Source organism: Passer domesticus, chromosome 11 (assembly GCF_036417665.1).
Source record: "Passer domesticus isolate bPasDom1 chromosome 11, bPasDom1.hap1, whole genome shotgun sequence".
NCBI classification, from domain to species: Eukaryota; Metazoa; Chordata; class Aves; order Passeriformes; family Passeridae; genus Passer; species Passer domesticus.
In genome coordinates this window covers 14,300,532-14,317,426 of record NC_087484.1, presented here as the reverse complement: position 1 = coordinate 14,317,426, position 16,895 = coordinate 14,300,532, and the positions used below count along the sequence as shown (strand labels likewise).

Genomic DNA, 16,895 nt, shown 5'->3' with positions numbered 1-16,895 from the left:
CCGCGGCCCTCCGCCCCCAGGGCAGGGGCCCGGGCAGGGCCGGCCTCCCTCCCCGCGCGGGGCGCGGGCGCTGCCCCGGGCGTGCCCGGCCCCGCCCCGGTGCCTGCGGGGGCTGCGGGCTCGGCCCGGGGCGGCCCCGGCCCCGCGCGCTTTGCGGCCCCGTCCGAGCCGGGCCCGCGGCCCCCCGCGACGCCCCGCTGCCGTCCTCAGGTGGCACAGTGCGGGTGTTTGTCCCGGCATGAATGAACGCAGTGTTACCGGCCGTGCGATCGTCTGCAGCTCCGCCAAAGCTTGAAAAATAGTAATGCTGCTTTGAAATTTCTTCTTTATTTAAATTCTAAAGTAAACTTGAGATGCTTCGTTTTGTTTACCAATGGGTAATCCTGACCCGTTTAGTAGCCTTTTCACTCTGGCTGTGAAGGATACTCTTTAAAAGACTGTGGCAGAGCATGCAGTGATGAACTCAATACTGGGGTGTTTTACAGAATTTGGGCCAAAGTTGTTTGACTGAGAAAAAAAATGAAAAATTAAGTCAGTATTCTTATTTTGAACACAGTATTCTTATTGAACATGCCATTTGAAAAACACCACATTGTTAGTGCTATTGAACAATGACATGCAGATTATCACATCCATAAGTGATAATTTATGATCTGAGTATTGCTTTAAAAAGAACCTGTTCCTCTTACTGTTTTTAAGTACTTCTTCTCATATGTGCCTCTTGCAGGAGAAGGAGGTAAATCTGTATACGTGTTCAGGCACAGCCAATTGAACAAATACTCGAGGAACTAAACAGAAATTCTCCTGCATATATGGCAGAATATAATCCTATTCTCTTATTTTTAGCTTATTTATTGAGCACTTAACATTCCTATTCCTGCAAAATACAAAGAAGATGGTCTCACTACCAAAACTTCAAAGAAGTGCTTTTGATTAGAGAGGATGTTCTGAGGGTTAAGCAGAAAGTGGATGGTGCAATTCAACAGTCATGATACCTGTACTCTGCTTTCTGCAGTGCTGGGTGAAGGAGGCAGTAACTAGCCTGGATTCATGCTTGCTACATTTCCAAGAGGGATTTTGTGGGAGAGAAGGTGCAGCTGCTGTTGGAATGCCCCAGATCTTTGGAGGCAGCCTGCAAGATGGCTGGCAAGTAAGAGGTGGCAGCAGTGTCCCTGTGCGCACAGAGGCACTGCCAGAGGAGAAACAGCCGGGGCTGGGGGTGTGTGGCTGTGGTGAGGCCCAGGTGCTCAGGGGTGAGGTGTGAGGGCCTGGTCTGCAGCCCTGAGGAGAGGCTGCCACATCCCCCCAGTGGGACTGGAGCAAGGAGCAGGACACATCTAGGCAAGACCTGGCACAGGGTTGGGGCAGGGAGTCCAGCTCACAAGAAGGGGGCTGTGGAAACAGAGCTCATAACATTGTGAGAACAGAGATTAAGTTTGCAGCTGGCTTTGAACTGATTTTAAGTGACAGAAATGGGAAGTAAGAAAGCTAAAAAGGAGACATTTACTTACACCATGACCAATGAGATGCTGGGTAGCAGCTAGAAGTTGAACTGCTGCCACTAGGTATATTGGGTGTAGTCATGAAGGTATAATAATGGTATAATATATTATATTATATTAGGTATAATATAATGATAATAAAAATTAGTACATCTGGAAGTCAATGTGTATGACAGAAAGCTGTGTAATCCTCACAGCACAGACACATGAGTTCCTTGCTGCTCCTTTCTGTCAATCTTTTTTAGTCTAGAGAAGACCCTCTATTTTATAAGAAGAATATTTCAGGCCTAATATCCACTGAAGAGCTGTGCTCTAGGCAAAACCACCCACAAAGGCTGTTAGATCCCATGGATTGCATGTTCAAGGACTCCTTTTATATGTGGCTGCTGCAGATTTTGCCTCATCTAAAGGTAGTTTTAAACTTCTGAGCAGTTAACACCTTAACAGGTTCTGCATTGCCACCCAAGCATATCTACAGATTTGTGCAGCAGCTGTGCAGCTCAGGCCTGTTGGGCAAATTGAGATGATGAACGGGCTGCTGGGAAAGCTCCCAGCCCTTGCACAGCCTATGCAGCCAAGCTCCTGCACCTTTGCCAATCAGGAAAACAGCAGCATCACTCCCTGGCACTGCCTGTCTGGGAACACACCCTAAATGTGTATTCCCTAAATCCCCAATCTAGAGTGCTCAAGTACTTGTTTAGTGCACACTATTAAATAGATTACGAATACCACAAGTAGTAAATGACAGACTATAAACAAGGCTCTCAAATTAAACTGCATTTACCAAATATAAATGATGCTGCTAGAGAGAATTCACCCACAAACTAACCCAGAGATGTCTGGCTGGTTTCCATCAATGGCTGCCGAAGGAACAGAAAAGTAAAAGGCCAGTAAGTAGTTACCCATAAATAAACGTATTAGCATTGACATTAATCTTCAGCTAAATTATGATCTGTTAGGAACACAGAAACAGGAGTGACCTTTATTCTTCACCAAGCCCAGTCCTCTACTCTTGTAGGGAACCAAATAAAATAAACCCTTTCATATACTGATGATATTTCATTTTTGAAGTCAGGAAGCTGCTCAATCAGCATCTGTTGGAGTCCCTGTCTTTTTGGGATAAAACCATGGAACACACAGTTAGGAATTGTTTGTAGGTAGTAGATATAAATTCAGCTAGAAAGGTTTTAAACTCAAACCCAAAAGATGGCAGATTTACAATCTCATGCAATCTTAATTATGCTGCCTTGTGTATGTATTCTTTACATAAATGATGCATAGGTTATGTGACAAAAATAGTATGGAGTTCCATAAGCAGTGTCTTTCTTACTGTGGACAAAAGATGTCTAACTTTTGATGGTTGACATTGCAGCAAAAGTTTTCTACAGTAGTTTCTTTTTGAAGGTAGAACAAAAACTAATTTCTGTCATGTGTCCATGAGGTGACAGATCTTCAGGCTTGGAATGATGAATCCTTAGTGACAGACATTTAATGTATGAACTACAGAGCTAGTGCCATATTAATTATAAAAAATGCCTGGTGTCACAGGGTGTCATTGCCTCCTGCAGCAGTCTGGCAGAAAAGCCAGCCTGAGGGACCCGTCTTCTCCCACCAGCTGCTGCCAGCAATCCTGGGCTCAGCTAGTGATGCTGGTGATCCAGGGGTGAGGGCTTCTCCCTTTCAGACACTGAAGAAAGATATTTTGTACACAGACCTGACAAGAGACAAATTTCCTAATGAATGTCTGGCAAGTGGGACCTTGTCTGCCTGAAAATGAGACAGCTACTGAAGTGGAAAGTGGAAATCTCTTCCTGAAATGTAACCCTGTGTGACAGATTGTCCCTGAGATTTTTCTTTGAAAAGACTGTGTAAATGTTGGTGCAAACCTCCTGTGCCTCATGTATCCCATATCTATATTCTCCCTGCCATCTTCCCTGGGACAAAGTTAATCATAATGTTGCTGTACAGCGATCAAAGTGGGCTGATGACCTGACTGAACATGAAGCTTAGCTTATGCTGCAGCTTTCAGGCTTCTCACCAAATCTTCTTTTCTCTGTGGAGAGTCACCTGGACAAAATACCTTGGCATTTTGTACCATGGCAAAAGACCTTTCAGTACTCTCTTGGTGTTTCTGTACAGCTGTACAGTTCTGTTCAGCTGACACTGTGAAATTAATTTAAATTTACATCAATACTATCAACCATCACTCTTTATTTCATTTGAATCATAGAATGGTTTGAGTTAGCAGGGACCTTTAAAGGTCATCTAATCCAACACCCCTGCAATGAGCAGGAACTAGATCAGGTTGTTCAGAGCCCCTCCAATCTGACCTCAAATGTTTCCAGGAATGAGGCATCCACCACTTCTCTTGGTGTTGCCACCCTCATAATAAAAAAAATCTTTCCTCATGTCTTATCTGAGTTTACACTCTTTTAGTTCAAAACCATTACTCCTTGTCCTATTTCTACAGGCCCTATTAAAAAGTTTCCCCCCCCATCTTCCTTGTTAAGTCCCCTTCACATTGAAAGGCTGCAGTAAGGCTGCTCTTGAGCCTTCTCCAGGCTAAACAGCCCCAACTCTTTCAGTGCAGTCTTAAGTGCCAAGATCTTGATACTTTCACTTCCAAAAGAACTTTGGTATTTCCTGCAATTGCAAGTTGTCCCTTTTCGTAATAGCATTGGAAAGCATGTGATAGAGAGGATTTATCCCTATTTTCTTGAAAATCCAAGCACCTAAAATGACTCTTGCAAACTGATATGCCCAGCCAGTTCCTAGGATTCCCAAATTTGCTTAGATTGGTAAGATAAAGAGTTATCCATATTGCACCTTCAACTGTATCTGCTACTTCATAGAAATAAAAATCCACACGAGAATTGTCACTGGAAAACTTGCAGAGCCTCCAGGCTGAAAAATGCACTCTTCTCTCTTTTTGTCTGTCAAGTTTTGCTCTTGGCTCATTTATCAAATGACAATATGGTTTCTGGCTTTATATGAAAAACGTCTGTTATGAGCCATAGACCTCCCCGCCCCTGGTTCTTCTGACACTGAGACACCAAATGTAAATGTAGTATTGACAGTATTCCCACACCTTAGGAATTTAGGAAATTATTAGGAACTAAGCTTACATTCTTTAATTATTTTTTTTTTTGTCTCTTTGCTAGTTTTACCTCAAATAATCTCATATTTAATACAGTTCAAAACTTCATATTTCATTTTAGCATTTAGCAGATAGCAGACATGCTGCATTAATCATAAAAGCAGTAGAGTTTTTCAGTATGGCTTTTCTAAATTACCTTCTGCTGTTTCCATTTGTCAGTTTGGGTAAGTCTAATAGCAGTTTCTACTTGCCTCTCTTTATAGGAATACAAACTGATATCCAATAATTTTTTTTAATGTTTTACCTTCTATTGTTCAAAGTCAACTGCTTATTTGCCAGCATAAGAAAATATTAAGGAGAATGGTGCTGATTTATCATTAATTAGACTGTTTTGGATCATAACATAAAAGTTATAAATTAGATAACTACTGCTAAATTGCAAACATTCCTGTTACCAAAGAGATCTAATAAATATCAAGCAGGATGCTTGAAATATTGATAATGTGAGCAGATACTCCTTCATAGTACAAGACTCCTAAAAGATTGTTTCAACACTTCCAGTGAAGCATCCCAGGGTCTATTGACCAAGAGCAGGCACTTACAATGACCACACAGCATTCAGGCAGCAGGTGTAGAAATGGCTAAAGTATCAATCAGAAGAATGGATTCTAAAAAAACCCATTTCTAAGCAAGTGCTATGTCCCTAATAGTGCCTAATACGTAAATAGTATAAAACATAATAGTCCGAGACAAATACTCAACACGTAAAAGAAACAGAAGCATAAAGTATGGAGTAGAGGGCCCTAAAATAAAAAAAGGCAGAGCCCCTGAAGTGCCAGAAAGTACCTGTGAATCAGACAGCCCCATGGCCAAATCTTTCAGCAGCAGACAGAGAAGACAGGAGAGGAGCAAGGTACCTCAATCTCTGCAGGTCAGCTTCTGAGCTCCAGCACAGGGCAGGGCATCAGCAAGGGTCACAGGGTATTCAGCTATTCTTATCTAGATAGCTGGAAAAGCTAAGACAGATCAGCTAGCCAGTCTTGATGTAATCTAAATCAGCAAATCTTCAAGTGGATAATATTATGAAACAAAAATACAAAGCAGATTCCCTTAGCTTTCGTGGATGTTAGAGATAAACCTGATCATTAGAGATCATTAATTGTGTTGTCCTTTTAGGAGAGCAGCTAGAAAATTGTGGCACTGAAATGGTAAAAATAGACTTTCTGTTTCTTGATACAAAATAGAATTACTTTAGTGAGGGATATATATGTATATAAATCATCCTTGGAGCCATTGTTCTTGTTTAATGACAAGACTCGTGTCTGTATGTGAATAAATTTCTAGAGATTTAGATCAGAATCTGGTTTATAGATTGAGACATGAAAAGAGCTGATATTTTGAACAATGTACTGTACAATAGCATACTTTCCCTGCCAAAAGCACCACCTCCACTAGACACTGTTAAACTCAGCTCTGACTTGAATGAAGAAAGTGAGAGTGTGGAGCCAGTGCAGTTGCATGACACAACTGATGGTAACAAACTGGTGATGGTCACAGCCACCTTCCCTTCGAGCTGGCTGCAAGTGACACTGGAGGCACAGGGAATGCCCTCAGGAGTGTGGGCAGTGAGAGGCTGTCAGGTACTCTTAGTACCAAAGTAGGGAAAAAAAAAGTTGCAAAAGGCAGCAAGGGTGCTCCAGAGAAGTCTCTTTCAGGCTGGGAGTGCGCTTTCAGCAAGAATGCTGTCAAAATTGAAACTGGAACCTCAAGCAAATAAGGTAACTGTATTTTGTGTGTGTGCTTTAATTCTCTGGTGTTCAAGAGGGACTTTTACGTCATCTATAAATAAGTAGGTTTGTATTAAGGTATCTAGCTTCTAGTTCCTCCCCCCCCCTCCCATTTTTGTTCTTTCCTGTCTTCTGAATGCTGTAGTTGCAGGATAGAGATATTTCCAAAGAGAATTGGATGTGTTATGGTGTCATACTCTATTGCACAGGTGATACCTGGGACCTGAGTTTCACAGTGCAGTTTCACATGCAATTAGTTTGCTGTTACTGGCAACAGAGATTTGAAATCAGAACTAAGCCCTGTGAGAAACTGTTTCCTGCCAATTCTCTCATTACTTTTCTTGAATTTCCCTCTACATTATTTATAGGGCTAGACACAAAAAGGAGAACAGTTGGACCTAATTTATTTATTACAAATGCTCTTAGGAAGAAAAGTGTTGTTCAGCCAACTAAAATCCTGGTTTCTTACTTTTACTGTTAAGAAAACTCACTATCTGCTTCCAAATTATCATAAAGAGGCCAATGAGGAAAAAGCTCTCTACAAAATGTGCAAATGATATGACAGCCTGTGCAACAAGAGATGGGAGAATACAATCAAATTTCCATCAGCTGTAATAATTCTTGCACTTGTTTTCTTGCCTTGAAAAGGAGTCCCTAACTTAAATGAGCAGCTCAACAGCTACATCTGAATGATAAACTGGGGGAGCCTACATCTGAAGGACTTCCTTCCTCAAAGATGAAAATTCAGAATGGGGAGAATACCCTTTCTTTAACAGGCAGATTAGGCCAAGCCAAGAGAGCTGAATTAATTGTGAGGGAATATCTTGATAAGGTCATTCTCTGCCAGGTACAGCATCATATGGATGGTACAGAAAGACTTCCTGGGTTCCTCCTGCTGTTCATGCTATGTCCTATAAGGACAATAAGTTGTCCTTATTCAGCACAGAGTCCCTGGCAAGAAAGTGGGTGTTGCATCACTGATGTTCCTGTGCAACAATAAATTGTACCAGGGCTGGGCAGTTCTGAGTACAGGAATTACAGTCAGTCCCTATGGCCTACTTCCCATCAGAGTACAGGGGTCATGGAATGCAAAACTGGGGCCAAATTATTTCACTGGTGGCTGGAACTCAGCTATTTGCCATGTGCATTACAATAGTGAGTTTACTTTTTCTAAGTGCTGAATTACTGCCCTGGGAGATGCACACATGCGTTCCAGACCAGAATTCAGAGTTTAGCCTAATATTATGTTTTTTAAACACATCTGTGATCTATTATGTTGCTGGGTAATGATTTTCACAGATTCCTTGTTTTTTAATATGCAAAGAAATGTCACTGTCAATATCAGTCTCAGTATGGTATTGCAAAGAACACATCTGAGTAATAGATAAGTGCTTCTTGCTATGGAAAAACATTACAGGTCATTAAAATGTTAAAGCATTAAGGGGGAAAGTTATAAAAAATGGAAGGAACATACATGGAAATTTTAGGAGCTGGGATCTAATACTAGATATTAGTAATTTTAGTTACAAATGTATCAGAAAAGTAAGCTAAACATGGGAAAATAATTATGGAAACAGCATTATATGCCTAAATTAGATATATACTTGGTATAAAAATTAGATTTATACTTGGTATAAAAATACAAGTTAGAACTAGTATTCAGTTCTAACTCCATGGCAGTCATTTAGTACGTTAGGAATTAAAAGTGCAGTGCCAGAATCAAGCAGCAGTTTATCCTTTCTGTATTCCAGGAGTTGCTTGTTTTAATCCTTTCAAGAGCCTCAGACTGTTTTTGTTTTAAAAGTCTCTGAGGAAATTTCTCATATCCACCAAACAAAATAAAGGCCAGGCTGAGTAAGTAAACTATACTTCAGTTTGGAAGTGGACACTTGAGCACAGGCAACTGTTTTGAAAGAGTTTTTTATGTTTAAATCCTTCTACTCACTTACTGACAGGATACTTTGAGATGAGAAAAGCCTTTCCAGAATCTAAGCCTGGTCTTTGGGCTTATTGTTGAGATAACAGCCAAATTTAATTTTAATCCCAGCAGGAAAGGAATGAAGACTGCCTGCCTCTACCACAAAACATTTTCTGGAGGATTTGAAGCATCTTTGAATAGGGAATCAGAGAATTTGCAAGGATTGGTGAGTATTTGTTTAAATTTCTGTTGTTACCTGTTCTGCAGTTGGAGACCTGTACTGCTGTAACTCTTCCACTTCAAAGCAATTATGCCTGGTTTTCAGTGTGCATGAAAGGCTGATGCAGCTCTTGTGCTGTTTTATGTAATCCATCCTTCTTTAAGAGGTGCAGTGCTTTGCCTGAGGTATGCTGAGCCAGCATTCCTTCATCTTTCCAGATGTACTGCAGTGCACTGATAATAATTATCCTGTGCAGTGTCAAAGAGCAAGGAATTCCTGCTGTAAGTAGGAGCAGATGTAGATATGTGATGCAAGGTATATAGATTCTTGAAAGGGCATGAGAAGAACTCATTCATATGGAGCCTAAGTGCAAGCAATAGGTCATGATTATTGTACTGTCTATGCAGTACAACACCTCTGCATTCAGCTTTCCAGCTAAGTTTTCAAAGCTCTGGGCTCTTAGGAGCTTAAACCCTGCTGACACTTCTCTGTGCCTTGACACCTTTCTAAAATGTTTCCTGGCCTGTCTCTTGGTTATGACCCACCTCATGGTTACAGGTTTTACCCAGGTAAAAGTGTAACTCTGTGGATTCCTTAATAATTTTCTGTCATTATTAACAGCAGAGTCTCCTCTTAAGTACCCTTATTCAATTATCTCTTTTTAATGCAAGTCCAGCACATCTAATTAATTCAATTAAGTAGTTCCTGAAGTCAGTGTACTGTGTCTCTGATCTGCCCTGGATTGTTATTTTCTGAATTTTTACCTGTTGTGTCACTTTTACATTTTCTGTACTGCAGAAGACTCCAGCATCCATTTCCAGTTGAAGTCTAATGCAAGTGTTAGACCCAAGAGGTTTTCACTGGAAGAAAGTGATCAGAGGTGTGATCCAAACACAACAGGACTTTTGATTTTACTGAATCTTTGTGTTCAAAGATTATTGTGGCAATTTTGAGTCCATTTCCAAATTCTTCAGCTACTTTGTATTAATACAAAAATCAGGGGTTTGATCTGCCATTTGATTTTGGATAGTTTAGCAGTCTGTTCCTCTCCTAATCCCAGTTTATCTGTTTTGGTTTAGTTTGATATTTGAACCACCTTTAAAATATAAGTCTATTTGTTAAACTGAAAGTTTCTCAGTTAAGAAAAATGAAGTTTTTCCTGGCTGTGGATTCCCAAGTTACCCTGCCTTTCACAGAAACCCTTCTCTCTATGATAACAAGGTATGCTTCATAAAATTCACAGTTTTTAAAGCAGAAAGCAGAAATTATCTATCTGACCTTTGATAAAGGCATAGAATTTGTGGAGCCCATATTGGTAAACAAGATATTATTAGAAGACTTCCTAATTTAGGATGAGCTAATAATTGACTGAATACTTGAACAAGAAAGAAAATCTCAGTACACAGGAGCTGAATATGATTTTTCATATTTCTAAATGAAATTAAGTTTCTAAATTGAATTTAATTTGGTGCAAACCATTCAATTTAATGCTAAAGAAGGATTTTTAATGGAAGTTGTTTTCAAAACAAATTGATGTGTAAATCTCACAGAGAAAATTAGGATTGCATTAGTGCTCCTGAAGAAGTCAGTGCATGCCTTACAAAATCTAACTCCTACCTGGGTTTGAGAGGAATTCTCCTCTGCTCTGCAAATTCAGGTTTCTGCCTCACAGCAGTGACCTGACCATCAGTCCCTTTCACTGGAACAGTCCCACTTTGTAAAAAATACTTAAATATTCATGGAGCCAGCTGGTGAGAGAAAAACAATGCTCTAGTCTGATGGTTCAGTAACCCTCCTGGGGAGGGTGGAGGTGTTAGTCCCAGTCCCAGTGAATGTGTAATTATTTATACAAAGTAGAACAGTGTCAACAGGAGAAATGACAAGTCCCATCTCCCAAAAATTTTCCTTGCAGGAATGGAGAAGTCTAAAGGAACAATAAAGCATTTGCCAGAAATCTGCCAGGTATAGTTAACAACACTTAAACAAACTCTAAAAATAATTTACAGATTATTCCTGAAATAGCTAAGCTTTTGGATGAATAGATATTCTTCCACATCTCTGAGACAGACCTTGTTCCTCATATTAAGTGAACAGGCCTTTCATCCCCCAAAGCAAAACAGCTCTTAAAAATAGAAATAATTCAGAACATATTTTAAGAACTTAGCATCTCATAATATCATACCTCCATCCTTGCTCCTATTGACATCAATGGAAGGAAAACCAGTATTTATATGTCCCACAAGCAGATCTGTCTCTTGGAGAATGCTGCTCTATAATGGTTTGTGTCTGACAGGAATAAAGAACTCTTGAGACCTGCCTGCCAGTTGAATAGCCAGGGCTGTACGAGCTCCAGCAGTAATGTTTGTGCAGAGTCCTGCTGAAAGCATCATGTGAGGCACGGCTCTTCAGCACAAATGAGTTTTCATTGCACCAGCTAAAAGACAGACAATGTTTCAGGCAACAAATTCTCAGTCAGGGCTAAGGCAGAAGGAGCAAGCTTTAACCTATGTGCAGGCTGAGGAGGACTGCTCTCACTTTATGTCAGTTTGTAAATTAGACAGTGTGTCACAATTTTCTAACATTTTCTTACAGTTTTATGAGTTTCTGCTAGAGAGCTCAAAAAAGCATAGATAGTTCTAGTGCATATGCCTGAACTACAGACACCCAGCTAGACAAAAATGGCATCAGGAATTAGAAATTCACAACCTCTGGCTTTAAAAAATGAGTAAAAAAACCCTAAGAGGTTTAAGCTTTAGTCATCAAAACCAGAGCTGCCTGAAAATTGTTTTTAAAGCTCAGCTGTAAACAGTGATGTAATAATTCATATTACAGTAAGCATAGAGTCATATCCCTTTTGTTAGTCATATGTTTTGCCAATAAAATGACTTTCATAAAACAAAGGAAAAATTCATAGTATAAAAGGCCTTTCAGAGGAATGTATAATTAAAGCACAGTAGTTTCTGACATCTGGAAAGAAATTCTGGACTTCAGAGTGATAAATGACCTGTAACCTTTAAAACATACATTTTCAGATGAAAGATTTTCAAAGAAAATTTTGAATGTTAGCTGCTGCAAAAGCAGAGAAGACTGTCTTGAAACTCAGAGATGGACGGGACACAGCAGATTTCTGCATCTACACATCTTATGTAAAATCTGTAAAGAGCAGGCAGCTGTCAGCAAGAGGTAAGAATCCATGAAGTGATATTGTGATGAATACTCAAAAGTTAAGGAGTTAAATATCACATAGGTTCTAGCAGATGAAAAGAGAATGACCAAGCAGCAAGTACTGCATCAAATCTAGTATATGTAGCTGATGCTTGTAAAGTACAGCATTATGTCCATCCAGATTTTGTGTTAAAGATGAACCAACTTAGATTATTACAACAAATTTAAAAGTTTTAGTACGTCTAAAGCCATAGAAAGGAAATGCAGAATTTTTTAATCTACTGGCATTTTCCCCATGTGGTTCAGGTCATCATTTCAGGCCTTTTTCTTTAGGAAGAAATCAAATTCTGTCAAAGAGAGACTGAGGCAGTGGCAGTGGTTATAAAGCTGGATGCTAACATCACATTCCTATTGAAATACAGTGTGAAACTGGTATATAACTCTAATTGGTGTCTTTCAAATATGCTACAATGCCTCTCCACTCAATTCCTTGAGGCAGGGACACAGAATTTTCCCTGTGTTACAGGAAAGAAAGGGAGGCACAATTGTGTACATGTATTCTGAATATAGTGCACATTTGGCATGTGGACAAAACTAAGTGCAGACATTGCAATATGTACAGAAACACTGTGAGCAGGTGCCATTGATGTGTGTATTTTTGGAGGAAGCAGCATTTCTCTGTTCCACTCACCGCTCTGCTGCATTCACCACAGCACCATCCACAAAACCCAGCCCAGCCCAGGAGCCAGACTTTGGGTTAATGGGATGAGTGCCCCTGGCCTTGGGAAATGAGTGCAGTGAGCCACTGCCTAGCTGAGGCTGAGGTGTCCTTCAGGCTGGGGTGTCCTGCAGGCTGTCCCTGGCCACGTGCTCACAGCAAACAAGCTGTTCTCCTGGCCCAGGATGTGCAGGCAGTGCAGATGCAAAGCTCTCTGCAGGTTTAGTTTATAGCTGCCTGCCCTTGGGTGTCTGATCTGAGTTTTTAGTCATGACTTCATAACTCAGCCCTGCTCCTGCCTGCGGGCTGTGGCTGTGGCACGCTGAGTGTAACCTGTCTCCTTGCCTCAGCTTTCTCTGGTGGTGGCCGAGGTAAGGCTGGGATGGTGGCACTGCACAGCAGGGAGCATGAGCCTGGGGTCCCTGGGGAGCTGTGGCTGTGCAGCTGCAGGTTATGGGTCCATGAAGGTTTTGCATTGTACCTCAGAGACCTCTGAATTCTGGCACCTCTGCATGATTTTTGTCCTTCCTGTTAAGTCTGTGGGTGTCACATGAATCCTCTGTAGGCTTAAGACTACTCTTAACTGAGCATTGTTGAGAACACTGCACTGTAACCAGCTGGACCAGAGAATTACTGCCCCCAGTAGTCAAAGCTGAGCAACAGCTTACAATTATGTTATTTTATTTTGTTGACAGCTAGTCCCAAAGCAACTGATACTTTTACAACTTGATCTCTTCATGGAAGTAATTAAGGGAATGTGAGAATTTTAAAGAAAATTCTTTCAGTTAAGGGATAACGTGGAAAGTTTTATTTCCCCCATTACATTTCTATTTCTTCTGTTATGTTCCCATCATAAAATAAAAATATTTGAATATACAATTATAAGTGAGGTCTGAAATTAAAGATTTAGCATCTGTATATCCTGTAGATGGTTGTCCTTCACACCTATAAAGAGCCATATGAAACCCCCAGAGTTCTGTTGTAATTTGTGTAAGAGGAATTGTAAACATGTCACTGAAACTCCCTCTGCTAAAACCTTCTGAAGAGTGTTGTAGATGAGAAAACTCCCTGTCATGTGAAGCCTTTCTATTTTTACCATGTCACTGGGAAGAGTCACTGTTTACTGTATTAGCTACAACCTAAGGAGATATGTTCTGTGGCAAATCCAGGACTGGAATTGCTGGACAGGTTGTGATGGTTCTATTATTAGAAACCTGTTACATTTGACATTGAGCATAAAAGATGGGGTTTGTGCTGCAGAACATTTCTTATATTCCTGAGAGTAAATCCCAGAAGTTATTACCAGAAAAGATGCTGAAGTCTCTGAGTTCTCATTGATTGGACTTGCAAGTCATCAGTCGTGTTGAGATACGTAAAATCTGTTGACAAAGAAATGATGACTGATATCCTAATAATAAAATCTAATGACAAAAGCAGTAAATCTTGCTATTGCCAGAGCAAATTCCTCAGAGACCAGAATTTCACTCTCAAAGGGTATTTTGCATCTAGACAAGTTGTGTGTTGACTTAGTTTATATAATGTGTCTGAAACATCCAGCAAAGCTTTACCTGTACCTGGGCTGTGTGAGGAAATAAATGCATTCGGTTTTCAATGGCATAATAAAATGCCATGAATAAAATATGTTATTACTGGATTTAAGTGAATGTACAAGCATGATTGCATGTTGCCACATTTCAACCATATTTCAAATGGGATGTAGAGTTATTTATCTTTAGTGCTAATACAACCAATTGTATCAGACAGGAAGAGAAGATTACTGAAAGGCCACAGACAGTAGGGAAGTCACTTGTGTGTCCTGCCTGTGTGACAGCAGCACATGTAGCTACACAGAGCTACACGAGCCTCAGGCAGGGCACCAGTGTGCCACTGACACAGGGAGCAGTGCCTGTGTGCAGCCTCACTGCCTGCTCCACCTTGGTTCTTCTCAGAGAGTTTCCACCCACATTGAAAGCAGTTGTCAGTGTTCCGCTTGCATCGAAGGAGTCAGATCTGAAGAAATTTGGTTTCAGGCTTGAAATTTGTAAAGGGAAACAGATGAGATAGTGAAGTTGGGTCAGAAAGTGGGAAGAAATAAATGAAAGGAAGAAAGTAGTAAAGAGAGTTGGAAACACTTTGATGAGATGCTACATCTGCATCCATACAGTAAGGCTGCTGGCTTTCACAGCTTATGCCAACACAAGTAGGGATCCCCAGGCAGTTTGCACAGGATGTCATAATACTGTAAAAAAAATTTTCTATATGCTGGTGTTAAATAAGAAAGGAATGGACCAGGCTTGCTTATATCCCAACTTTGACAAGGGCAGTGGAGATCATCTGACAGCCTCAGGGCAGCTCTGGATTGTGGCTGTGCCCAGAAGAGACTTATTTGAAAGATGAACAGTGGACAGGAAAGCACAGCTGTCTGGAAGGTGCTGTATGATCTTTGGCATAGGTTGGGAATGAAGTGTCACTGGCCAAAATGAATGGGAGTTTCCCAGGAGAGCTTGAAGGTCATGGCAAGGCAGGAGCTGGTGTCTGTGTCTGTCACTGAGACTGTGAGTGTCAGCTCTGCCCTGCAAACAGCATAGCCAGTCCAACAGCTCCTGCAGTAAACTAGCACACAGGGATTGAATCATAGCACTGTCACAATACTCCAGTTAACACTGCAGTGTCAGAGCCAGGAAGGGGACTGCAGCATTTTGGAAAGTACATTTTAATGCCTAAGGTGTTGAAAACTGTAGCATGAAATATATGTGCATTGCTTGACATCTGGGAGTATGGTAGGCAGGTGTATGAACATGGGTCAGTCTGAAACTTCAGAGTAAAAGAGTTGTTCCCATCCATTGGGCAGCATGCTGGCTGTGGCAGGGTGGTCATGGCATTGTGCCAGCCAGGTGTGCCTCATGGCTAACTGGGGCTTTACCAGGCTCGTCAGTCTCACTGGCTCTGGGGCAGAAAGGAGCCATTTCTGAACTGATGACTTTCAACTGCTCAGCTTTGAAAGCTGCAATCCTGCATAGGAAGATACTGTCAGATTTTCCTGTTTACTGCTTGTCTGTTTTTTTTTCTTTGCTTGCTTGTCACACTGGCTTTAAACTACTATATAAGTCTAATAGGCATGCTAATCTGCATTTGCATGTGACAAAGGAAACAGATCAAATGAACTTATTTTAGTCAATGTGTTTAAACAAAATGTCAACATGGCCAAGATGCATACTCTCACTCCGACTGACTTATGTTCAGTTTAAGTTCCAGGAATGTCTGAGAGAGTGGCGTCATCCCCTTCAAAACAGGTTTTTGGTTTTTTTCCTATTGGATTTTTCAGCAAGCAGCTGCCTCTAAGGCATTATTTTTGCCGGACGGCCAGATCTCTGTGCCAGCTTCTCCTGAGAGTGTTCCATGGATGGGGCATCCCTCCCAAAGCCGCTCAGGGGCCAGCAGCGGTGCGCAGCCGAGGTGCGGCGAAGGGCAGCACTTCCACCAGCCGCGCCAGGGCGAGCGGGGCGCTGGGCGGAGGCGCCTGCCGGGATCCCTGCCGAGCGCTGCGGATGGGACACGCAGCGCCAGCCCCGTGGGCAGGACGCGGCCGTGGGCAGAACGCGGCCGTGGGCAGAACGCGGCCGTGCGGAGCGCCCCGGCCGTGGGCAGAACGCGGCCGTGGGCAGAACGCGGCCGTGGGCAGAAGGCGGCCGTGGGCAGAAGGCGGCCGTGCGGAGCGCTCCGGCCGTGCCCGCCCCGGCCGCGCTTGGCGGCTCCTCCTGGCGGCCCCAGGGCCGCTGCAGCCCCGCACACACCGCTCGGCTCCTCTTCAGCCCTGAGCCTGTGCTGGGGCAGATTAAAACAATCTGAATTACCCGGTATTTTTTTCAATAGATGTGAATAATTTGTTTTGCCTTCTTCATTTCAAGCTGAAATTGAGGATTCGATCCAGCTCAGACCTCACAGCGCAGAATATCTTGAAAGGGGCTGGAATAAACTTTCTAACACGTGAAGCATTAGAAAGCAAGCATTCTTTATCTGTGCAGGACACACAGAAGTTTTTTTTTTAAATTCTGTGTGTGTTGTGAGGCTTTACAACAAGGCATTTATCCATCATAATCATACATATTCATTTAAACGTGGTTCTTATTTAATACATAAACATTACTTTCCTAGAACTAATGTATATGTATCCACCTCTCACTGGAAGTCCTTTTTTGGTCCTGGAGAGTCATAAAAGGGGTCTTTAGTGATTGTATTCACTGAATGCTTTGATATTAAAGGTGACTTTTCCTTGAGCTTTTTCTTTGGGCATATGCTGTTACTTCTTTGTTATATGACTTGCAAAAAACCACTCTAGTCCTTTTTATCTGTTTGTCCACAGATAAAAGTGGTTCCAGCCACTTTTATCCTCCTGTGGTCATATTTTTACATCAATTTATCTTTTTTTGTCATTTAGTCTTTAAGCTCTATCCAGCAACTTCAGGGAAACTAAAAATTTCTATTCTT

At 41.6% G+C, this 16,895-nt stretch overlaps 1 long non-coding RNA gene across 3 annotated transcripts in view; it reads left to right on the top strand.

Annotated features, from left to right (window-relative positions):
* The window catches only part of LOC135278921 (uncharacterized), a 31,288-nt gene that overhangs the window by 10,283 nt on the left and 4,110 nt on the right, over positions 1-16,895 (top strand). For all 3 annotated transcript variants that reach the window (XR_010346300.1, XR_010346299.1, XR_010346301.1), the window contains 3 exons: positions 8,437-8,530; positions 10,437-10,486; positions 11,557-11,707. This is a non-coding gene — a long non-coding RNA (uncharacterized LOC135278921). The remainder of the gene's footprint in view (positions 1-8,436; positions 8,531-10,436; positions 10,487-11,556; positions 11,708-16,895) is intronic.